General features: G+C 45.6%; 1 protein-coding gene across 1 annotated transcript in view; it reads left to right on the top strand.

The window, feature by feature from the left end:
* dok1b (docking protein 1b) overlaps positions 1-26,966 on the top strand; it is a 168,201-nt gene that overhangs the window by 23,100 nt on the left and 118,135 nt on the right. The window lies entirely within an intron of this gene.

A 26,966-nucleotide genomic window follows, 5' to 3' on the forward strand; every position in this document is an offset into this window, starting at 1 on the left:
TCATCTCGAAGAGAGAGAGAGAGAGAGAGAGAGAGAGAGAGAGAGAGAGAGATGATAGCATGTTGTTGTTGTTGTTGTTAGTGTTGACCTACCATAATATCCAGGAACACTTTAGAATTACATTTATTTTTTCAATTTCAGAATCAGGTTTTAGGCTAATAACATGAACAAAAGGGTCATGAAATCCCTCACTAAGCCTGTATGCACCCATCTTGAAATGAAGATGAATATTTGCAATTTATGCTAATAAAATACATTTGCATAAACTGTAATTAGTGTACTAAACATATTTACTATACACTAATCCATTATTGTATTGTATTGTATTAATATGTCATAATAAATCAGAACTAAATTATTTTGAGGCACCGTGAACCAATAATAATTATTATTGGGACAGGAGACGGAGAGAAAGTAGGGAAGGGGAAAGGGAGGTGGTAGGTTTGAGGAGGGTGGTTATGAATGAATGAATGAATGAATGAAAACTTTATTTAAGATTGAAGAATGGGTACAATACAGTACGGCTCAATACACACAATTGTTAAGGGGATGCAGACCAGAGAAAGACGTTTGTCTTGTTTCCATCAGGGTCCCCCATTTTCAATTCATATCGACATTTATGACATACACAACATACATGACATTTATGGCATAGGGACAGATACAGGTATTTAGTACTGATACATTTGTGACATAAACGGTATTCAAATATACAGTACTGTTACCCCTAGATCCTGACAGAGTATATACATATGATGGGGAGGGGACTGTACATTAGGAGGGGGTGGGTGGGTGGGAGAGAAATATACATACGGTGGGGTGGAGACTGTACATTAGGAGGGGGTGGGTGGGTGGGAGAGAAATATACATACGGCGGGGAGAGAATATATACATGCGGTGGGGAGGAGACTGTCTATTAGGAGGTGGTGGTAGGTGCTCTTTAAGAGCGGTTTTGAATGTGGGTAGGGATCCACATTCCTTTACAGCTTTGGGTAGGGCGTTCCACATTGATGTGGCATAATTGCGAAACGTGTTTAGTCCCTTGTTTGAGCCGAATCTGGGTTTAACATGATTTGTTGAGCTTCCTCTGGTGTAGTGGTTGTGGTATTCACTGACCTTTGGGAAGTATTTTGACATGTACATGGGTACCTTAGTCGTATAGTGTAACTTGTAGACCAGGCCCATTGCAAGTTGCTGTACTCTGTCGTCTACTCTAAGCCATCCTAGGTTGTCAAAGTGGGCAGGGGTGACGGGTTCTGGGGGTAAGGTCAAGTAGTAGTCTGACCAGTTTGTTTTGTGATGTTTGTAATCTTGTTTTTAGCGCCTTTGAGGTGCTTTGGTACCATGAGGTGCAAGCATAGTCGTAGTACCCTTGAATGAGTGCTCCTGCCAGAGTCTTCAGGGTATTCTTGTTTACCAGAGAGGAGATCCGGTACAAGAATCTAGTTTGTTGGTTGACTTTTTTTATTACATTGGATGCCATTTTGTCACAGGAAAGATTTGCCTCTAGGATGGAACCCAGGTAGGTAATTTCGTCTTTCCTTGTGACAATATGGATAGGGAAGGTTGTATGCTTGGGTGAACAGGTAGGTTTTGAGTTGGGATTTAAAGGTGGAGAGTGAGGGAGAGTCTCTGATGGCCTGAGGGAGGGTGTTCCAAAGTCGGGGGAAACGCAAGGCTTCTTTGAATGTTGATGATGAATAGTTTATGTTCTGTCTTTGTTTACAGATCAACCAAAAACACACTTGTGTGGACTTAAAAAAAAGAAAAAAAGTAAGCTCACACACAAAATCCAAAAATTATTGGAAATAAAATACAAACACAATCACCAAAAAACGACAGCGATTTATTCTACACATAATCTCACACACATCCAAAAACAGTTTTGCACACATTCATTTAGTTTGACAGTTATTGAGAGTAAATAAGTTTGAATATAGCCACCAGTGATGTCATCAGGGACATTGAATCCTTGCGTTGTGTTAATTACAGCTCCATGAAATGATGTAGATGAAAATAATAGGGGCTTATAGGGACTGCTACCAACCATATTTAATTGAGCTGTAATTAACACAACACAAACTAAAATTTGGATCTTGTGGATGTGGATTACTACTTTAATATAAAGCTTCAAAATTGATTTTCACACATTTCTACACTTTTACAGCCTGAGGCTTGTAATGTATCTTCTCAATGATTCTATGTTATAGCTATATGCTCGTTCTCTAATGTATAGTGGAATAGCTTACTCTGCTCGTTGTATTTTCCGTTAAAGTAACAGTTCATTCAAATATGGTCCGTTGGAAATCACGTGGAGGCGGAGACAGCGCTGCGGGTGAAAACGGTTCTGACCGTTGTTTTATTGGAATATCCAACAGCTTAAATTATCTGGTTCACAGCATCAATTATTTTCTATCTCTAATCAGCTTTTCCCGGAGGGCTTCTTAGTGGCGTCTCTTATTCTCGAACTGTGGTGGGGTGGATTCTCCGTCTCTGCTTCTCCGTTCTCTCTGCGTGTCTCTCTGCGTCTCGGTGTCTCCGTGTCTCTGTCTCACCTCCATCATTCAACCTGTAGGTTTTATAGAGAAGAGAGACCCCCCCCCCGCCCTTGCGCCATCCAGTGCCGTCACCCCAGAGAGCCTGCTTTCCTATTGGCTAGAAGGTCTCCCCTCTCAGTGATTTGGGTCTTGCGAAACAGCGTTACAAGGTGACCTTACAGAGGGGATATGAACTAGTTTCCTTTTAGAATGATTTACCCAAGTGTCCCTGAATGCGACCCTCATACAGATGGAAATATAGTACCCACTCAACCTAACAGTGGGTATCACAGAATGGCCTGTTTGGTCTGCTTAGCTAAAGTAAACAGAACTCGGATGTTGGCCTTCAGGCCGTCACTTCTTGACTTAAAAGTTAGTTATTGGGCGCACCATCCCTGTTCGTTGTGGAGGAAGATGTGTCATCTGTTTGCCATTTGATCTGTTCTTATTTTTATGGCACTCTGGGCTTTTTCCTATAGCTGCTAAGTGAAGGCTGAAGGGGTGCACTGTTAGCTTTTTGACTGAGTTCTCCTGTGGCTTTTTCCATCAACCGCTAGATGATTTTAATCCTTCCTGTAATGCTTATATGGGTCATTTTGATCCATTTCGACTGAGGCCAGTTAACAGCCTTCTTGTTGACTCAAATGTATGGTTAACCTAACAGGTGATTTGGCATGGCTGTGAGTCTCTATTTTTCTAAGAGAAAATAACCTAGTTCTTTGCTATTTCATATATGTGCATAATTTCTATTGTTTAATTTACAGGTTTTATTTAGATAAATATACGACAATCCACCCTTAGTGGGTTTCATAACCCACTATATAGCACCAATATGTTCTAAATTAAACATGTTAAACCATAATTATCATTTTTGCTAATATTTTCAAAAAATTCAAAAAATCCAAAATGTACACAAATCGAACTACCAAACCCATTTCCGTCTGTACAGTTACAAAATCATCATTCACTCTTTCCGTTGGCTTCTTCCCCAGTCACACACAATATCAGTTATTACTATGACTCTAGACTAAGAAAGCTGTTCCTGTTTTTACAAGGAAACACTCTTTCAATAACAGCTTTTTTGTTTAGACTATTTTATCCATGTTTACTTAGCTTCAATGTGTCTGTTTTGTGTAATTGACTCTGCAAGAAAAGATTAATACATCCTACCCAAAAGATTAACACTCTAAACATCGAGGGAGATTCAAACAAGCAAACATAAATCATCTCTTCTCCTTGAAAATACCACTGAGGCCTCAATTATTCTTCGCTTTCATCCCTGTCAGTTATCCCTGTTTAAACCTCCTGAGGTCTTTACGGCTACCTCGTTTTGACTGTTTTCTTCTTGTTGTATTTTGTGCTAACCACAGCCTCTTCTTTGTTGTATGCAGTTTTTGGTACTGCTCCGATTTTCCACAGAAGGAAACGATTTTCCCTCTGTCCTTTTTTGCATTTTGGATTGTTATTTGCAAACACACAATGGATTGGAAGGTCTCATTTTCGCACAGATACATTTTTACTGTTCTGTATTTGACAACACTCTTTTTCCAAATTCGTTATCTATATATTCCACAGCTTCAATTGTTAATATTCAATCAAATCACCTTTGTCTCATTCATTTTTGTGCTGTACTATCTTACTAGATCAAATATCTCAAGTTCAACACAATCACCACTCCACCCTTGAAAGTGGAATAACCATTTATTACACTATCAATACCTTGTTTCCAGACAGCCTCCTCGGTCCGGACAGCCAGCTCTAGACGAGGCCAACCACCAACAGAACCTATGCGCATGGTAACAAACCACAGTCCCTTTAAACACACATCCCACACACTCTGCCAGCCTTCAACAAGCCGGTGCAGAGTCTCCCATAAGCCAATTATCAATTTCACACGTCTGCACCCTATTTGCAAACTATTTGGCCAATGGCGACCAAAATCTACAGAGCTTACCTACAAACAGAGAAACACGTTCGCCCAACACTTACCAAACCCAAAAAACGTGACACAACTCCCCAGATACTACTCCTGGACTCTCAATGAGCGGAAAACCAAATCATGAACCAGCTCCCGTCCACCCTTAGTTTCCAGCCCATTATATTAGACATTCCTACCAGTCCCGCTGTGTCACCACCACCTGCTATCCCTGACCGGCGAGAGATCCCTCCCAGCCAGTCAGTTCCTAAAAAAAATAGAGTGTCAAACAAAAACAAAGAAAATTGCAAACAAACATAAACAAAAATTCGTGAGTGCCTTCATGCAACACACCCATCAACAGAACTAAACTATCAGCTAGAGGCATAAATACCCCCGCATAATCACTAAGAAATAAAAATTTAAATTTAAAAAGAAATGAAGTAAAGAAATTAAATAATTTTTTTTTTTTTTTTTAAAGTCTCCTTGACCACCCTTGGATCAAGTATGTATAATCACTACTAAAATAGTCCTTTGTTATTAACTCTGTTTAATATTATGTCTAATATCAACTGTTTAACCCTTCTCTGACACCGTCTGGGTCAGAGTTCACATGACCACAAGAGCCATTGCGGTGACCATTTTTCTCTCTCTCTCCAATCTGTGCAGCCGGGCCAGGCTGCACAGGTGGGAGATACCAAAAATCGTCCACCATACCATTCTCCCTTACGTTTTCCTCACTGCCACAGCAAGAGTTGATCAGACACACTGTAGCAAAAAGGAAAACCCATGATTGGTCTATTAATTAACTGTTAGTACGATTGGCTCATGCATCTGTCAGTCATTTCATCTCTTCCTGTTAGTTGCACATCCATCTTAGTCGCTTCCACTCATAATCTAATGTACCAACGCTTCTATATATTTTTTATTCTATTTTTATTCCAATCAGTCCTTTTTCCCATTTTAACTTATTAATAACTCTATTTTCCCGAGCACTATTAGCTTCGCTTGTGCATTCCTGCCTCGTTCTTATTCAACCTATGGCCTTTGCAGACACACCCTCTTTACACCCCTTCTGAAAATGTCCCAACATTCCACATGTCCAGCAACTCTGTGTTCTGATGGACTCTTGCTGTCTATTGGACTCTTGCTGAGCCCGCCACCCTTTGCCACATGATCGAGCGAGATGGCCGATTTCTCCACATTGCCAGCACTCAGTCGATGCCAGCCATCCAAGCGGTCCCCCTCTTTGTCGTCCATTTCCTCCTTGGGGCTGCCAGTTCTGTTGTCTGGATGAGAGAGGGACATACCTGTTCTTCCCAGCCGCCGCACCTTGGGCCTTTTGTTGTTGGGAGGGGCCTGGAAACTCACCCCCCCTGCGGCTGTCATCATTCCCTCGCTGCTCCGCTCCCTGTTCAGGTAACAGGGCAAATGACTTCTCTTGTTCACTGAGTCCTTGTTCTGCAGTACGAAACATGATTTCCAAAATTACATCACTCATGATCACAGTCTGTTTCGCCAGCTCTTGTTCTAGCACCTCCCTCTCGCGTGTGACTTGGTCAACCGCCAGCTGCTTCTCCACCAGTTTTCTACGGACTGTCTCATGTCTTTCGGACGCTTCCGTGAATGCTCTCTGTCTTTCTGGAGAGAGGTACGTCATCCTCTCTACCTCCACCCTGGCCCCCGCTGTCTGGCTCCTCGTCACCGGCCCACGCCTCTCATCCCGGCTTTGGTCTCGAGGGACGACTGGACATGGGAAACGGGTGGGCTGTAGAAACTGTTCATGTATAGTTCCATACCTGCTGTCGGTCTCTGTACCAGCCGTACGGCCAGAATAGACTTCGTGGGACTGCTGTAACAACGCCGCTCTTCTCAGTCTCTTTCTCTGTCCCTTGGTTAAACTGCAGTCGCCTGCAATGGACACCCCAGTGTGGCTCGGTTCTGGTTGGAGTAAAACCGTTGTCTCTGGTTCTCTCTCCTGTAAGACCTCCTGTATTGGAATCAAAGTCATTATTTCCAGTCCCTCTGTTATACTGGTCACCTGAGGAAATTCCATCACATCCCACTCAATCAGATTAACTTCAGATATCAATCTTTCTACGGGAGTGTCTGCAAAGGTTGTCAGCCTATTGCTATTGTCGGCATTACTTCTTTTCATCGCTCTTCGTGCTCTCTTTTTCTGTTTTTTATTTTTGTTTCTCAATCTATAACAGCCTCCTTTTTTATACTTAAATACAAGGTTTTGTAAAGGCCTGAATCTCTTTGGCCATGGCTTCTTCACTTCTATTGTGATATTTCCAGTCTTTGACATAGACAGATTGTCTACTTTTGCTATTGTTATTGCTTCTAAACCTTCAGTTGTTCCTATCAATGTTCCACTAAGGTGAACTTCCTATGTACCCGACATTCTCACCACTTCCAAACACACCTGCAATCACCGTTTGGAAGAACAAGTTTCTCTGTGTCCAAACCTATTTTTCGCTACTTGAGTTAAAATTCACCCACACTATCAGATTTATACCGGTGCAGACAGGGATTGACAATTTTCTTATCATTCATACTATACCAAGGCTCATATAGCCATTTCCCCAATTGGTATTGAAATCGTCAGAGCCCCAGTCCTCGCCGAGCCTGTGCAAAAAGAAAGCAAAAACATAACACTTAATACAGTGGCATTTCCCTTGTCATTTCCTCAATATTTATGCATTGGAAATGTCGGGCATTCCTATACTAATTCTTCTAGAGAGATTCGGTGTGATCTACTTGAATATAACGATACGGCTTTACTTGTTTTTGTCCGTTTGTCCAACCGGAAACTGGAGGTTCCAATCCTTTGTGTGTTCCTTTCACCTTTGGTTCTCTGGGGAACATAATCATTAAGTTCCACACAACCTATCAATTCTAACAAATGGTAAACTTGGTTAGCCATCTGTTCCAATTTCTTTTTGCTTTGTTGAAATTGTCATAATTTATACTTTAAATGACTGCTCCGCGTATTAACTATGTATAAATGTAATATTAACTTCCCTACTTGCTTTCTACTATGAAAATCAAAAACTATACTTCCTCCTACATTTCTCACCACATTTACATCTCACGCCTTCATCACATTCTTCATACAACACCATTCTACATTATTTTTCCACACATACCCCCTCACACCACCAAAAAAAACCTTTTGGTGGCGTCACTGCTTCCAACCACTATCACGGGAAAAAATTCATCTTTAGCAACTTAGGTCACTAAACCCCTGACCGTTACATAGCCCAGTTGTCCACGTTATTAAATTCATGAACCCCAGTACTATACCCACCGCAACATTTCCCATGATCCCTGAATCCACAGGGACCCGTCATTCCACAGCCCAAAGCATCTTCCCTCAGTTTCGAACCTGAACGAAAACACCCCAAGCCCCCTTCCAAGGAATATCACAACTCGTCCAACCATCACCTGTACCGGCACCTATTTCACATACATAACAGCTACGTAGTTCAAAACAACCACCCAACCAATAACACACAACAAGACGCAAAGCCAACCCTGCCTCCAAGGACCCCAACCGAAGGGGGAAACCAGGGGACTGGCACCTTCCCTAAAATGAAAAACAAAAAACACGCCACAACCGTCTCTAACCAAAACCAACCTAATGTAAAACCCATCTCCCTTATAACAAATGCTCCAACTCCTTGCCCCCAGCCCAAACACACACGCCACACTCAAGAGGGCCAGTCTGGGGGTTGGAGGGACCCCAACTAGAAACGGTCCGTAACGTACCCACAATCCATTTGAAGGCAAGGCATCGAGGGGGGGCGCACGTGGAGAAATGAAGGGAGGGAGAGAAGGAGAGACACAGGGGGGGAGAGACATACATACGGAAGAGGAGTTCCCAAACGACCATGAATATTACCCTATCCTTCCGTAAAGTAAACACTATTTTAAATACAACCACTGCCTCAAGCCCACCATAAGGGCAACCTAACTCGAATACTCTAACTAACTGCATGTCATGTATGTCCTGATGAACCGAAAATGGGGGACCCTGATGTAAACAAGAAGAAAGTCTTTCCCTGGTCTGCATCCCCTTAACAATCGTGTGCATTGAGCCGTACTGTATTGCACCCATTCTGATAAAGTTTTCAATCAACCAATCAATCAACAGAGTCCATCTGGGAGAGAGGGATAGACAGAGGGAAGGGGAGATACCGGGAGGGAGGGAGGGAGAGAGAGCGGGAGGAAGACAGGGAGGGAGAGAGGGAGGACAGATGAAGGGAGGGGGGGCACAGACAGATGAAGGGAGGGGGGGAGCTATGACGGGAGGGGGGGGGGCACAGAGAGGGAAGGAGGGGGGGATGCTATGAAGGGAGATTTATTTATTTTCTTTCTATTCCCAGAATCAACCAGCAGACTTCACCGTACAGCCTGGTCCAGTTAACCCACAGCTTAATACAACTAATGGTCTTTGCATGGAGTTCCTAAAAGCCACCACTATACCCCAAGGGACGGAGGGAGGGAGAAGGGAATGGGGGAGGGAGGGATGCAGGGAGAGAGGGAGGGAGGGAGGGAGAGGGGGAGAGAGGGAAAGAAAAAGAGAGACGGCAAGACGAAGGGAGGAGGGGGGGACGGGGGAGGGAGAAGGCAGGCCGAAACCCCACCTGTTCAAAAAGGCCTTCGACTGTCAGCCTCCCATTTTAACTTCATCGCCCTCGTTTTTCTAAATCCTCCGTTTTCTCTATGTTTCTAATTAACCATGTTCTATTTCTTCCCTATAACTGTTTCAAACCTGTAGCGTAGCACTCTGGGATCCCATCGAACAAAAAGCGCATCACAAATCCAATCCATTATTATCACTATCATGTGTGGCTGCCGTCCTGGCGGTCATCTGTGCTCTACTGAGTGCACCCTTCTAGCCCAGCGAGAGCGCTGACGCTCCGTATTTGAGCAGGGTTGTCTGCCAACACAAGTTGGAACCCTGGAAGAAGCGATATAAGGAAACAAATCGCCAATAACTGTGAAGTTATCTTCGAACCCGTATCAGGAAATAAGCCTCCACACATCTGGTTAAATTAAATGCGAAACAAGACCTCCTGTGCGTCTCATGTTACAAACTTGTCCTCGTGAGCAGAGCGCATCACAACTACATCTAAAGGTGCATTGTTTGCAAACATTAGAACAGACACGTGACTCATACGCACACAGGAACGGGAGAGAGGGAGGGAGGGAGAGAGGGAGGGAGAGAGGGTGGCAGGGAGGGAGGGAGGGAGGGAGGGAGAGAGAGGAGAGGGAGGGAGGGAGGGAGGGAGGGAGGGAGGGAGTGGGAGGGAGGGAGGGAGGGAGGGAGGGAGGGAGGGAGGGAGGGAGGGAGGGAGTGAGGGAGGGAGGGAGGGAGGGAAAAGAGTACTATATCTGCATGGGGGGGCACACACTATGGTATAGAGGGAGATGATATCTCATCTCTACAGTGGGGCGGGGGGGGGGGGGCACACACCATAGAAACTATGAAGGGAGAAAGGAAGCATTCCAGGGAAGGAGCTGTACCATAGGGAGCTCACACCATATAATAAATGGAAGGATGGAATGGACCCACTATGATAGTGCAGGATGGATGGAAGGGGGGAGGGGAAGGGGGCACACACTATGATAATGCAGGATGGCACCCATTATAATAGTGCAGGATGGCACCCATTATAATAGTGCAGGATGGCACCCATTATAATAGTGCAGGAGGGGGCACACCCTATAGGGAAGGCTACAGTGGGGAGGGGGGGGCCCTGATGAAACTTCTAGTATCCTCTCATATACTGTACCATTTTAGCCATAAAAGGGGAAAAAAGGAGGGAGGGAGTGGAAAAGGGAGGGAGGGATGGAGGAAGAAAAGGAGGTGAGGGAGGGAGAGAGAGAGAGGAGAGGAGAAGGAGGGAGGGAGGGAGTGAGAGAGAGAGAGGAGAGAGAGAGAGAGAGAGAGAGAGAGAGAGAGAGAGAGGGAGGGAGGGAGGGATGGAGGAAGGGAGGGGGGCAACCTAGGGAGAGAGGGCCAAGCAACAGCAGAGGTGTATCCATTTCAAAGACAACACCGCCCCCTGCTGTCTCTATTCGCACATCAACCTCATTGCCCCACAGTACTCGTCATCACGCAGCCACTTTTCCCATGACGTCAGCCGACGTGCTCACACAACATGAACCCCAATTCCCAGAATTCCCTGTACCGAATCGTAGTCCGCCATTAAGGATGGCTTCCCGCGAGACGTCGCCACAGGCTTACGTCACGTTTACACTCACGAGGTCTCGCTGTCAGCCAAAACAGCATCACGCGATATTCCCCGAGACTCCCAGCATGCAACATTGTTAGCACAGGTAGCTTTAGCATGTTAGCATAGTTAGCTTAGCATTTTCAGCATAGTTAGCTGTCCACTGCTAACACGATTAGCTTAATACTGTTAGCCCCATTAGCTTAGCTCAATGTTGCTATCGCTCGATCAGCCTAGCACGGCTAGTTAGCTTAGCCTAGCCCCTTACAATAGCGTTTCCTACACGGCCCATTATCCTGTTGATTTGAGCGGCACAACACATCGCGACGTTTTGCACAACCCAGTCATATTTTATAACATAATTTTAACTTTATTAAGCATTCGTTTATAAATCCTACAGTATCAGCCCTGGCCGGCTCCGTATTTTAAATCTAACGCTCCCGATCCAGCCCCGTATTTCAAATCTAACGCACCCCCTCTAGGCCCCCACCAAGCAGATGCTCCTAGTGACGTCATCAGTGGTGGCCGCGATCTGCCATTTATTCCTCGAAGCAGAAGAAGAACCCTGCTTTCTTTGATCTTTACCACATTAAACCACGACCTCATTACCACTGATTTAAAAAAAAATTCAAATAACGTGACACATCCTTTTGGTTCCATCTCACTCGCCATTCACTCAATTCATTCGATATCGCAACGCAACGTCCATACGGTATGTACGACGTTCTCGCGGACAGTGCTATGGTGTCCCCGCGGCCGTACCCGTCCCTAGAGTTATCATAATGATACAAAAAATACCGGCATCCACTCCATAACCTCTAGCAGACTCATTCACACACATCCTCTCTCATCCACACAGTTACACTCATACTTCCATTCAGCAACATAATCATTCTTAGCACTGGTTAACCTTGTACAACATGCAGCATCATTTGGTAGCCTTTCAGCCACCATGGATGAAGCTATAAGTTCCGTCATCTCAACACATCAGTCGTACTAAACATTATTAGCCCCAAGCATTCCCCGTTAGCTTGCAACGTAGCTTAGCATGTATTAGCCCTGCTTTGTATAGCAGTAGCTTCCCGGGTATAAAACGGCTTTATTCCGTATTCTGCAACAGTATAGTAATCCGCGACGTTTAGCGTTATGATGACGTACGTTTGATCATAGCTATGATACCATGCATGTGTCATCCTATTTCATCTAAACAACATATATACATTGTTACATACCAAAGTCCTTATATAATGCCTCATCGCTTCTAAGTGCAGTTTTTTTGTTCGAACATAAGCGCAGATCTTTATAACCCCCCAGTGCACAAGTGCTAATTTTTCCGAGGTTTAAGAGGACTACCTTACGCGCTCCAGATCTCTTGTTCCGTAAGAATTAAACGGATTCGTACGACGTCGATTTGTCTTTAGCAACGTACAAACCAGACGTCTCTAGTTATTGTCATTGCATTTGAACCTACGATTCTAAACAAGAGTCTCTGTCGCCTAACCTGGCGCAATCCTCCCGCCCCTCAGCAGTGCGCGACCTGAACTATATTATTGTCCAACCCGATCGCGCCAATCCCCTTCATTTCATTCGTGCCGATACGGCTGTGCGCTCAATCGTTTAACTCGATCGCGCCAATCCCCTTCATTTCATTAGTGCCGATACGGCTGTGCGCTCAATCGTTTAACTCGATCGCGCCAATGCAACCATTCCCTACCCCTGTTCGAAATCTGCCCAAACAAACCCAGACAATACAGACACATCTTCAACTCACCGTTTGACCTCTGCTGGTTGTTGTCGCTCGAGGGTGGTGTAGTCAGGCGTCGTTGCTCTGCTCTGAGAGTTTTTTGAAGTTCTGTTGTGTCTTTGTCCTGGGTTCCGTTCGGATGTACAGACCGGCAGTCACGGCGCCAGATTAATGTATCTTCTCAATGATTCTATGTTATAGCTATATGCTCGTTCTCTAATGTATAGTGGAATAGCTTACTCTGCTCGTTGTATTTTCCGTTAAAGTAACAGTTCATTCAAATATGGTCCGTTGGAAATCACGTGGAGGCGGAGACAGCGCTGCGGGTGAAAACGGTTCTGTTTACCGTTGTTTTATTGGAATATCCAACAGCTTAAATTATCTGGTTCACAGCATCAATTATTTTCTATCTCTAATCAGCTTTTCCCGGAGGGCTTCTTAGTGGCGTCTCTTATTCTCGAACTGTGGTGGGGTGGATTCTCCGTCTCTGCTTCTCCGTTCTCTCTGCGTGTCTCTCTGCGTCTCGGTGTCTCCGTGTCTCTGTCTCACCTCCATCATTCAACCTGTAGGTTTTATAGAGAAGAGAGAACCCCCCCCCCGCCCTTGCGCCATCCAGTGCCGTCACCCCAGAGAGCCTGCTTTCCTATTGGCTAGAAGGTCTCCCCTCTCAGTGATTTGGGTCTTGCGAAACAGCGTTACAAGGTGACCTTACAGAGGGGATATGAACTAGTTTCCTTTTAGAATGATTTACCCAAGTGTCCCTGAATGCGACCCTCATACAGATGGAAATATAGTACCCACTCAACCTAACAGTGGGTATCACAGAATGGCCTGTTTGGTCTGCTTAGCTAAAGTAAACAGAACTCGGATGTTGGCCTTCAGGCCGTCACTTCTTGACTTAAAAGTTAGTTATTGGGCGCACCATCCCTGTTCGTTGTGGAGGAAGATGTGTCATCTGTTTGCCATTTGATCTGTTCTTATTTTTATGGCACTCTGGGCTTTTTCCTATAGCTGCTAAGGGAAGGCTGAAGGGGTGCACTGTTAGCTTTTTGACTGAGTTCTCCTGTGGCTTTTTCCATCAACCGCTAGATGATTTTAATCCTTCCTGTAATGCTTATATGGGTCATTTTGATCCATTTCGACTGAGGCCAGTTAACAGCCTTCTTGTTGACTCAAATGTATGGTTAACCTAACAGGTGATTTGGCATGGCTGTGAGTCTCTATTTTTCTAAGAGAAAATAACCTAGTTCTTTGCTATTTCATATATGTGCATAATTTCTATTGTTTAATTTACAGGTTTTATTTAGATAAATATACGACAATTGCATGAAAATTTTGTCTCTGGTGCTGGTGGGACCCATGTCTTGTTATGAAATACGGGTGTTCTTTACATGTTCCACCAGGAGGAGGAATGCAGCCCACTAGAAGGCCTTGGTGGGTCCACTGTATTTTCTTTTCACCGTTCACTTTTTAGGGCATTTTGCTTCATTGGACAATACAGTAGAGCGAGACAGGAAATATGGAAGAGAAAGAGAGACGGGATGACGTCCAACAAAGAGGTCAGGAGCTGGATTCAGACCCACAACATTGAGACTACATGGGTCTACATGGCATTCAATACCATAGTCCCCTCCATACTCATAGCCAAGCTCAGGGACCTGGGCTTGAACTATGACCTCTGCCAGTGGGTCTTGGACTTCCTGACTGGCAGACCCCAGGTGGTGAGAGCAGGCAACTGCACCTCCTCATCCATCACCCTCAACATAGGGGCCCCCCAGGGCTGTGTTCTGAGTCCCCTCCTCTACTCCCTGTACACACACGACTGTGTGGCTCAGCGGAGTAGCAATACAATCATCAAATTTGCTGACGACACAGTGGTGGTGGGCCTGATCTCTGCCAACGACGAGAGGGCCTACCTGGAAGAGGTCAAGGTCCTGGCGGGATGGTGCCAGGAAAACAGCCTCTCTCTGAACGTCAGCAAAACAAAGGAGATGATTGTGGACTTCAGGAGGTCGGGGGTCAAGGACTACAGCCCCCTCAGCATCGACGGGGCACCGGTTGAGAGAGTCAACAGCTTTAAGTACCTCGGAGCCTACATATCCGAGGACTTGACATGGACCACACACATTGACAGTGTTGTGAAGAAGGCACGACAACGCCTCTACTTCCTCAGGCGCCTAAGGAAGTTCCAAGTCAGTCAGAAGATCCTTAAGAACTTCTACTCATGTACAATAGAGAGCATCTTGACTGGCAACATCACCTCCTGGTTTGGGAATAGCACTGCACAAGACCGAAGCAGACTACAAAGAGTGACACGTTCAGCCGAACGCACAATTGGAGGGGGGCTCCCCACCCTCCAGAACATTTACAACAAGCGTTGCAAGGGCAAGGCTAAGAGAATCATTAAAGACTCCAGTCACCCGAACAACTGCCTCTTTGAACTGCTGCGGTCAGGCAAGCGATACCGGAGTCTCAAGGCGAGCACAGAAAGACTCAGAAGAAGCTTCTATCCCCAGGCCATCAGACTGCTAAATGAACAATGAACACTACACAACAACAACCACCAAACGCACATAGCACACACATCCACACGCACACACTCACTTTAAACAGACACACTGTAGCACCCACTCCACACACTTTATAGCACACACCCACTTTAAACAAACACACTGTAGCACCCACTCCCCACACTTTATATTTATTGATGAAGGATTGCACTACAACTCGTACACCTTACTGTAAATTGTACCTAAACTGTACCTCATCCCATTTCTGCTTTGCACTATATAGTACTGTACATTAGTACACTGCATAGTATTGTATATTATATGGTAACTCAGAACATTGTACATATGTCTATACCGAACACTGTGACCTCATTTTCTTCTTCTAAATTACATGCTATACTATGTTATTTGATACTATCTTGTCTAGCACAGTCTCTGGAGCGTAACAGTAAGAAGCATTTTGTATGAAAGTATTCTGTACTTCTGTATGACAACTATTAAAGAAACTTGAAACTTGAAACTTGAAACTCACCAGGACTCCACCATTAACACTTTTCTCACATCCCCCAATTTAGTCGTTATACCAATTCCCTACTGGTCTTTGTGCTGCCCTACTGTAGGTCAGGGGAGGGTGTAGACTACCACATGCTGCCCTACTGTAGGTCAGGGGAGGGTGTAGACTACCACATGCTGCCCTACTGTAGGTCTGGGGAGGGTGACTACCACATGCTGCCCTACTGTAGGTCTGGGGAGGGTGACTACCACATGCTGCCCTACTGTAGGTCTGGGGAGGGTGTAGACTACCACATGCTGCCCTACTGTCGGTCTGGGGAGGGTGACTACCACATGCTGCCCTACTGTAGGTCTGGGGAGGGTGTAGACTACCACATGCTGCCCTACTGTAGGTCTGGGGAGGGTGTAGACTACCACATGCTGCCCTACTGTCGGTCTGGGGAGGGTGACTACCACATGCTGCCCTACTGTTGGTCTGGGGAGGGTGTACTGTAGACTACCACATGCTGCCCTACTGTCGGTCTGGGGAGGGTGTCTACCACATGCTGCCCTACTGTTGGTCTGGGGAGGGTGTAGACGACCACATGCCTCCTCCGATACATGTAGAATTGCCATCCACTTATTTTCACCAGACAGCTAAGAGTTTCACTGGGAGAGTGTAACAGAAAGAGAGAGAGAGAGAGTGTTAACAGAATTCGGCTATAGGGCGACAATAATGTGGTCAAGAGGCATGGTTTCTATCTTGAGCCTGAACTGGCGTGGTTTATTTTATTCACATGGAAAGAGCAGTAACACAGGTCTTCTCTCACTGAGAGACATGGGGGAGAGAAAGAAGTGGGAGGAGACATCTACTTTTATACTCGCCACATGGTGGTGTACCTGGGTGGCTCCGCCTAGAGCGCCCTCTATGGGAACAGATATGCAGCTAGACAGTTACTGGTGGAGACAGTTATATATGCAGGTAAACAGTTACTAGTGTAAACAGCCATATATACAGTTAGACAGTTACTAACAATCCTACACAGAACCCTCCCACTTAGGTTTGCATTAGCATACTGGCTGACTTCTTGGAAAAACATTTTACAAAGGAAATAATATAATCCCAAAAACATCAACAGGGTATGACAGTCAATATCTTCACATTAAACATGACCCTTGCAAATCCCTTCAATTTTTTATTTGAAACATGTTTCCTCATAGTGTCTACTACTCTGTTGTCCATTGGACAGTAAACCGGTGTCATTCTTTCTTATCTGATGACATACCTGATGAGATGATATTATCTATAATGACATGTTTACATCTATATTGACACATTGGGTTCCTAGCAATCACAATGGTCCCCTGGTTGTCCTCATAAACAACAGTCTCCATATATACACAATGTCCATCATTTTAAACGGTTTTGACAGAACGCCCATTCTTCAAAAACACCATATTCGGTATAGAGAATACATTTCAATTACCTACTGCATTTTGAACAATATATTCATAACCTTATCTTCATCACTTCGAGCAGTTGCTCTAGATAAACACATTTTGCATTGTCATAGCTAGAAACATATACTCAGCTTCACAGGCTGATAGTATCACTGTAGGCTTTAAGCCTTAAACCTTTGTTGTCTTTTCTGAAACACCGCTGTCCGTCTGCAGCACCTCTGGGATAACGAAAAACATATTTTGACGTAGTTCAATGCTTCTCTGTGGGGTCAACAAAAATACTATGACACTCTTACTCACTACAAAACATAGGTCAGGGCGAGTACAAGTTGTCCAACAAAAGGAAGCTACCCACATTTTTCTATACATGTCTTACTTCAGTCAAAACATCTCAGGATCTTTCCCACATATCTCTTCTGGGATATTTTTACACAATTGGCAGACTGTTCGAAGTCCATACCTATAAAATGGTTTAACCTGCCTAGGTCTTTCTATTGTTGTCTAGTGCGATGATCAAATCCTCCACTTCTGTATTTAAAACATAGATCCTCTTTTGTATTCAAACATTGAATCACCTTTGTATTTAAACATTGTAAATCACCCACCTCTGTACTTAAACATGGGATTAAACATAAGATTAATTTCAGTATTTTAAACATGGTAACTATAGTCAGACTTTCAAACCTGGATTCTACTCCCCCTGTATTTAAACCTGGATTATTCTCCCTCAGCATTTAAGCAATTAGTCACCCTTCTTCATTATTTAAATATGGGGTACCCTCCTTCAGCATTTAAGCAATTTTCTACAAACCATACTTTGTATTTGCCGTGGCCTTCAATACCCTCCTGGATTGAATACAACCATTTCCCTCCCACTGTCTGTCTGCCCTCTGGTAACTTGGTTGAATACAACCATTTCCCTCCCACTGTATGTCTGCCCTCTTCGGCGGACAATGTGGCCTCTTTAAAGGTCGGGTTTACCCCACTGGCTACCCTGTAGTAGTACTCAACGGGGGTAGGTGTACTGTCCTCCTCGTCACTCCCTTTCCTGGCAGAGTCTGTCAGATATTTTGGGGGTTTGTGTTCCCTTGAGGGATACCTCCCACTGCTTGGGGCACTTGACGTCACCCTCGGGTGCTCCTCGTCATCGCCCTCTGGGGGTTGCTGACTGTCTGTCTGCACGACTGTACTAAGTACACTGGGTTGATGTGTCTTTGTTTCTACACACCTTGCTCTCATACAAATATTCATGGACCTTTTTTACTCCAAAAATGATACTGAGGGCCTCCTTCTCTATTTGCGCATAATTTACCTCTGCCTTGGACAGGGTCCGTGAGGCATATGCTATTGGCTGCTCACTGCCATCTGGTAGCTTGTGTGATATCACCGCCCCTATCCCGTATGGGGAAGCGTCACAGGCCATTATCACTGGTAACTGGGGGTCAAAATGCGCTAGCACTGGTGCTGCTGTCAGCATCTTCTTGGTTCTCTCAAAAGCCTCTTGACGCTGCTTTGACCAGACCCATTCCTGTCCCTTCTGTAGCAGTTCTGTCATAGGTTTTATCTGAGTAGATAAAGAAGGCATGAATTTCCCATAGTAGGTTAACAAAGACAGAAACGCCCTCAACTCTGTGGTGTTTTTGGGCACAGGGGCCTTTTCGATGGCCTCCGTTTTCTCCTGAAGGGGGTGTAACCCCTGTGCATCTATGCGATGGCCCAAATAGCACACACTGTCCTGAAAGAAAGCACACTTTCCCTTGTTTACTCTCAGCCCATATTGGTCCAACCTCTGCAGTACCCTTTCTAGGTTTTTCATATGACTGTCTGTGTCATTGCCTGTCACCAATATGTCGTCTAGAAAACAGACTACTGACTCCGAGGACTTGACATGGACCACACACATTAACAGTGTGGTGAAGAAGGCACGACAACGCCTCTACTTCCTCAGGCGCCTAAGGAAGTTCCAAGTCAGCCAGAAGATCCTTAAGAACTTCTACTCATGTACAATAGAGAGCATCTTGACCGGCAACATCACCTCCTGGTTTGGGAATAGCACTGCAAAAGACCGAAGCAGACTACAAAGAGTGACACGTTCAGCCGAACGCACAATTGGAGGGGGGCTCCCCACCCTCCAGAACATTTACTACAAGCGTTGCAAGGGCAAGGCTAAGAGAATCATTAAAGACTCCAGTCACCCGAACAACTGCCTCTTCGAACTGCTGCGGTCAGGCAAGCGATACAGGAGTCTCAAGGCGAGCACAGAAAGACTCAGAAGTAGCTTCTATCCCCAGGCCATCAGGCTGCTAAACGAACAATGAATGAACACTACACAACAACAACCACCAAACGCACATAGCACACACATCCACACGCACACACTCACTTTAAACAAACACACTGTAGCACCCACTCCACACACTTTATAGCACACACCCACTTTAAACAAACACACTGTAGCACCCACTCCCCACACTTTATATTTATGGATGAAGGATTGCACTACAACTCGTACACCTTACTGTAAATTGTACCTAAAATTGTACCTCATCCCATTTCTGCTTTGCACTAGATAGTACTGTACATTAGTACACTGCATAGTATTGTGTATTGTATATTATATGGTAACTCAGAACATTGTACATATGTCTATACCGAACACTGTGACCTCATTTTCTTCTTCTAAATTCATGCTATATTATGTTATTATGTTATTTGATACTATCTTGTCTAGCACAGTCTCTGGAGCGTAACAGTAAGAAGCATTTTGTATGAAAGTATTCTGTACTTCTGTATGACAACTATTAAAGAACTTGAACTTGAACTTGAACCCCATCTAACCCTTGCAGCACTTGATCCATTGTTCGTTGAAATATGGCTGGAGCGCTGGCTACCCCATAAGGCAAGCGATTGTGTCTGTACAACCCTTTTGGTGTGTTGATTGTTAAGTATTTCTTGCTCTCCTCTTCTAATTCCATCTGCTGATATGCCTGTGTCAAATCTAGCTTTGTAAAGTGTTTCCCTCCTGCTAACTTGGCAAATAGGTCTTGTGTTCTGGATTTACTGTTTCTTTGTAGTCCCCACATATGCAAAGTTTGCAAACTGTGTTGTCTCTCTTTGGTATATTCACTATGGGTGCTGCCCACTCACTGTGTGGCACTGGAGAAATAACCCCTTGCTTCTCCAAGTCATCTAGCTGTTTGTTTACAGCTTCCCTCAAAGCATAAGGAACAGACCTGGCTTTGCAAAACCTAGGTTTTGCATGTGGGGACACATACATTTTAGCCTTAACCCCTGTCACTTTACCCAAACCATTGACAAATACCTGCGTATATGTCTGACACAGGGACTCCACCGGATCCCCTATCCTATTGACCTTAGACCAGTCTAGGTTTAATGGTCTTATCCAATTACGACCCATGAGTGCAGGACCCCGCCCCCTGGCTACCACTAAGGGTAACTGCAACTTCTGTTCCCCACTCTCAACTGTGACCATTATCTTCCCCATTAGCTCCAATGGCTCACCTGTGATTTTCTGTGTACGTTTTCAACTTAGTCATACATGGAAGTAATGTTAAATTTTTGAACTTGGCATGGTACATACTCTCTGATATGACTGACAACGCGGCACCTGTATCCACCTCCATACATATTTTCTGATCATTACATTTCACAAACACATTGTATGGTTTCTCATACTCTGTCTCACAATCCATATTAGGTCGGACTGTATACAGTCCCATTTGAGTCTGTTCCTCTGAACCGGACCCGTACTCTGCCTGTTCATGTTCAGTCTCTGAGATCATGTTGACTCCTCCTCCTCGCCCGCCTCTGTGCTGGGCCGCGCACGTTGCTCTCCCTCGCTGATCTTGTCCGTTGAATTGGCCCCTCTTCCTGCGAGCCCTCTCCAGATGCCCCGTCGTCTTGCAAAACCGACACTGGAAATCCTTGTAGCGACAATCTCCCGCCGAATGCCCTCTTCCATTGCAGCGGTAACATTCCGACGCATTGCCGCTCCTCTGCTCTGTTCCTGCTCCCGGTGGTCGCTGTCCTCCCGTGGCGTCTTCACGTTGTCTTCCCGTCATCTCCACTCTGTCGGTTCTAAACTGCGGCTCTGGCACAAACCTTTTCATGCTGACCACGGTGCATTCATAGTTGTTGGTGATCTCCAGCGTCTTGGTCCACGCTAGTACCCCGTTACAAGCTGCATTCAGCAGCTTACTGCGCAGATCGTTACTTGTGATACCGCAGATAAACTGGTCACGAAGCTGCTCTTCCATTGATGTTCCAAACGCACACCAAGAAGCCAATCCTTTCAATGCCGCCACATATTCCGTGAGCGATTCACCAGAGAGCTGTTTGCGATTTCTGAACGTATACCTCTCTGCTAGCACATTCTTCTTCTGTGAAAAATAGGCTCTCACTGCCGTTAACAAGTCCTTCAAGTCCAAATCCTTGAGCAATGTAAACGTTTTAGCTCCTACGACGGAGAGAAACACAGCCCTTTGCCGGCCTGCCGCTATGTTGTTTGCGATGAAAAACTGCTGAAGTCTCTCTTCATAGGCTTCAAATGTCTCTATCGTCTCATCAAACACCAGTCCCGTTTCTAGACTGTACAGCGCCATTCCTTTTTGCACTTCCCCGCCACGAGTTCCAAGAGAAAAAAAAACAACGTGGAAGCTAGCTTGACTATTATTCTTTCTTCGGCTACAAGCCTACAACCTCTATTTCCGAGGTGGACACAAACGTGTGTTTTCCTTTATCCTCGTCGCCACTGTAGTATCTTTTTTTTTTTTTTAATTATCTTTCTTCCCCTCTTTTTCCCGATTTTTCTCCCATCCCACCCTTCCTGGTTGTTGCGTACTTTCCCCCACTGTTGGTCCAGGAGACCGGAGACTGTCACATGCTTTCCTCCGACGCATGTGCAGCCTGCCGGCAGGCCAACCTGGCCGCGCAGGTTCTCACCGGGGAGAGTGTAGCGTGTGGGAGGCCACACTATCTCTCCTTAGTTCCAACCCTTGCTGAGCAGGCGCCCCGACCGAACTGTAGGGGTCGCTGTCCACAACGCCCAGGACCCACCCTTCAGCTTTCCCACCCTCTGATACAGCCAATTGTATCAGTGTGAGAGGCCAGCCAAGCTGATAGCAATGCCGGGAGCTGGATTCGAACAGGCGAATCAAATCCAGTGTCTCCCGGTGTTGGTGACGAACGTAATCTCCGTGCGCCACCTGCCCCCCCCCCCCGCCACTGTAGTATCTTAATAGAAGAGACCGTGGTAGTGCTCAGTTGTGCTTTATTCAGATAATATATTCTCTGGTACATCTTTATGTCAAACCGGGTACCGTCAGGTTCTACAAGAACACTTTTACCTTTATCGAAGAATACCTTGGCACCGCTTGCAGTAGCAGCTATTACAGAGAATAGTCCTTGTGGGAACGATGGTACGTAGAGAGCGTTCTTTAATGTCACCGTACGCCGGCGCCCCTTACTGTCCGTGAGGCATACCTGTGCGTCTCCCCTCTCTTGCGCCAATCCGTAGGTGCGTCTCCCGTCCGCCAGCTTCATGCTGTGCCTCTCCGGGTGGAAAGTGTCGTCAAAGTTCTTGAACCGACTCCTGTCGTTGATGATATGGGACGACGCACCTGTGTCCACAATCAGCCCCCTTCTCTGGGCCCGCTGCAGCTGGGCCGGTCCGGCGGTGCCCGCCGTCCGCGCCCCGAAAGCGTAGTCGCTTCTCCGATGGCCTTTAGCTCCGCATCGCCAACACGCCAGTTCCGTCGTGGTCCTGGTTCTCTCCCTTGGTGTCGCTTTAGCACCCTCTCCCCCTCCTCCGCGGCGGCTGGGTGGGTGTCTTCCGAGGCCTCGAAGTTCCTTAACTTAGCCTTGAACTGTCCCAACGTCATGTCCGTTGAACCGTGTGTTACCAGGAGTGTGAACGGTTTGTATAGCTCCGGTAGTCCTCTCATTATCATCGCCATCATTAGCCCATCGCTTGGTGCTTCTCCGGCACTCCTCAGTGGCGTCGTGATCTGCTCCGCTCTGTTGACGTATTCGGTCACGGTCTCGGTGGTCCCCTTCCTCAGGCCCGTTAGTGCTATGTAGAGGGCCACGACTCTGGGTCTTCCTCGCCCGATGAAATGCTCTCTCAATACCGCCAGGCTTTCTCTGCCTCTGTCTTTAGTGTCGTGGAATATCAGCCCCAGGCTGGTGTCGTCGAGCATCGGTGCTAACTCACAGTACACGCTTGCGTTACGCTGGTCGTCCATGGCTTGCTCTTCCGCCGTCAGTTCTCCCGTGGGGGCCGCCAGGATCGTCTCCTTCAGCCCCGCCCTGTGCATGCAGCACAGCATGCGCTCTTCCCAGAGCTCATAGTTCTCTGCTTTTCCATTGAATGTCGGCCATTTGTCCCTTCTCTTGTTTTCCATCCTCTTCGTTAGTGGTATGCTTAGCTTTTGCTCTTGTTGGCCTAGCGTCTAGCCACGCGGTGCTCCCGGTGCTAACCTAGCCTATACTTCAGCTAAGCTTGCTACACTTGACTTACTTAAACCCTTTTGCTCTTTGGGGAGCATAGGTCATTCATGAAATCTCTCCAACTGGTTCGGTGTTGGGCGATTTTCTCTGCTTCCTTCCATGATGTTCTTTCTTCCTTGAGATCCGCCTCGACAGACCTTCTCCAGCTTGCTACAGTACCCTTATTATTTCGCCCCGGCGTTATCTGGGCCCATAACCTGTTAACAGAATTCGGCTATAGGGCGACAATAATGTGGTCAAGAGGCATGGTTTCTATCTTGAGCCTGAACAGGCGTGGTTTCTTTTATTCACATGGAAAGAGCAGTAACACAGGTCTTCTCTCATGGGGGAGAGAAAGAAGTGGGAGGAGACATCTACTTTTATACTCGCCACATGGTGATGTACCTGGGTGGCTCCGCCTAGAGCGCCCTCTAGTGGGAACAGATATATATGCAGCTAGACAGTTACTGGTGGAGACAGTTATATATGCAGGTAAACAGTTACTAGTGTAAACAGCCATATATACAGTTAGACAGTTACTAACAATCCTACACAGAACCTCTGACTTCAACAGAGAGAGAGAGAGAGAGAGAGAGAGAGAGAGAGAGAGAGAGAGAGAGAGAGAGAGAGAGAGAGAGAGAGAGAGAGAGAGAGAGAGAGAGAGAGAGAGATGCACTGTGCAATGCATCATTTAGGCTATTATCTCGAAATATCTTTGTCTGGGGCCCACTCTATAGTGCTTGTCCCCTTGAGACCCTTGCTTGGTCTCTCATGGTAGGGTCATAGTACTATACCAACCAAACCAATCTAATGACCAAATACATAGGATGCCGGTAGGAACACCTACCTCTTTGTCTGGGTACATAGTATACACTACATTTATACCCAGTCATCAGCCTAACCTGTAGCCCTATTTTCAGAAAGTCCGCCTAAAGGTACATGCCCAAGTAAATGTAAATTCTTTGCCGGTGAATAACATCATGTTATTGTTGTGGCGCATCCGACCTCGCTCACTGAGCTCATTCAGCACCTTCTTGAGATCAAGTGTACAAATCTAAGCAGATTAATACAGGAAAGATGATTAAACAGAAGGATTTGTAGATACAGTAATAAATCATAATCCATTTTAATTATAAATTCACATTTGACCTTGAACTTGACCGTGACCTTATTATGGCCAAATCATACATCTATGGATAGGGAAAATGCTTCTCTTTCCAATGACAGTCTGGATTTAGTAATTTCCTTGCGGTTTTACGATAGAATATATATAATTGGCATTTTTTCGATAAATTCATATTTTCGGTAAATCTTTTTTTTGATCAAATTTTTTTATTATTAATTACATGAAACACAATAACCACAGTAACAAAAAACATAACTTCACAGGAGAATAACAAACAATAATAATACAGAATAATAAATTATAAAGACAAAAAGAAAAAGAAACAGCGTCCAACCTATCAAATATAGATGGCTACTTCAATAACAAAAAGGGTCTTCAAAACATGGCAACCTTTCCCCACCTTTACAAAGTGGAGTGACTTAAAAGATTGTTTATGAGAGTGTTGCCGCAGATTTACTGTAGATAGCCTAGGTCCCTTACACCTGCTCAAGACTGCCAAACTCGCAGAAGGTAAAATGTAAGAAGAAAGAAATTCTTCCTCCAAGTTGGTTGACAGGTCAATCAGTCTGCCAATATTAGTCCCTTGGGGAGATGGCATGTGAATTGACATATAGCGCAGAATAGCTAAATACCAACCCCCCCTAAAATCCCCCCAGTCAAAGTTAAGAAGGACAAGACAAAAACCAAGACAGACAAGACATTTCCTCCTCCCCCTCCCCAGAGACCGCCGGACCCCCCCGATCAAGCTCCCCAACCCCGCTCAGCCGCACACGGCGGTCTTTACCTTCTCAGCTGCTGCGAACCACAGGTCAATTCCAGCCTGCCCTACCCCGATCACCCGGGCCGTGGATATCTCAAGATAAATCACATCCAATAGAGTTAGGGACCAGTTAATCATTGTAAGCTTCTCAGGCTCCTTCCATCTCATTGCTATTAGCTTCTTCGCTGCTGTGACGCCCGCTAGGACAACCCTTTTCAGTTGTACGGACGCGGGTAGTGTCGTTATATCGTTCAGGAGTAGCGTAACAGCTGTGAATGGGATAGTTAAGCCACACAGATCTGAAAGTTTGTCCGTTATTGACCTCCAGAAGCGGGCCACTGGTGGGCAATCCCAATACATATGCATATAAGTGCCAGTGGCCTTTTGAGAACACAAAGTGCACCGAGAGTCGGTTATCAGTCCCATAGCATATAGCTTCCTAGGTGTAAGATAGGTCCTATGAATATAATTAAAATTAATTTGCTGGTGATTGGGGTTGCGGGAAGATAATGCCACATTTGCCCAAACATCATCCCAGTCAAACTCGGGGTCCAACTCCGGGATATCCACACGCCAGATTGTATCCAATGATAAATTTTTATACGTGGATTGAATTAAGAGCGTATAAAAGTCGGAGACAAACCCTCTGGATGTCGTCCTGTCCACTATGAGCCTGAGGAAGGGGTGTGGGTGCAAGGCTTGAGCCCACGGTACGCCATGCGCCCTCAGTGCTGACCTTAGTTGAAGGTAAAGAAAGAAGGACTCGCCGGGAAGATCATAAAATTCTCTTAAGTCCTGAAACGCACGGAGGCCGTTCTTATCATAAATATCCTCCAGAGTATGCACTCCCCTCCTTTGCCATTGAGGAATATTAACCGGCTTGTGTCCAACAAGTAATTGCTGGTTATTAAAAATTGGAGAGTCCAGGTGCCATGGGCATTTAACCCGACACGACCTCTGTACATTACGCCACGTTTGGATCACGTGAGTTATGATCGGTCCATACCTCAGCCGGCATTTCGAAATAGAGACAGTGGAGTACACTACATCCTGCAATCTTAGCGGAGATACCGCCGCCGCTTCTAAGGAGCGCCACGATACAGCCTCTACAGGGTCTAGCCAGCACATCAGAGGTCTCAGTGAAAAGGACCAGAAATAAAGTTTAAAATCAGGGATTGCGAGGCCCCCATCTTGTTTTCTACGTTGAGTAGTAGCCCTTTTGATTCTCGGGCGTTTGTTATTCCAGATAAACTTAGATACCATCGATTGTACCTTGCGCCAGTGGTCTATTGGAGGGGGCAGGGGGAGCATTGAGCTAATAAAATGTATCCTAGGCAGGATGTTCATTTTGATTATGGAAGCCCGGGCTTGTAAGGAGTTAGGAAGGGACGACCACCTGTCTAGATCCTGGCGTATTTTATCATAAGTACCCGTGAAGTTGTACTTAGTAGTTTGGTTCAGCGTGGGGAATATCTCTATGCCCAAGTATTTAAAATGTTCTACTATGGGGATATCAGCTGGTAGTCGTACCGCCTTGGCCAGTTCATTAAGAGGTAGGCAGGCTGATTTGTTCCAGTTAATCTTAAAGCCTGATAATTTACCAAAGTCGTCGATTATCCTCAATAATTTTGTGGCTGACCGGGAGGGGTCGTCCATGAAAATCAGCAGG

Source organism: Notolepis coatsorum, assembly GCF_963971535.1.
Source record: "Notolepis coatsorum genome assembly, chromosome: 1".
NCBI classification, from domain to species: domain Eukaryota; kingdom Metazoa; phylum Chordata; class Actinopteri; order Aulopiformes; family Paralepididae; genus Notolepis; species Notolepis coatsorum.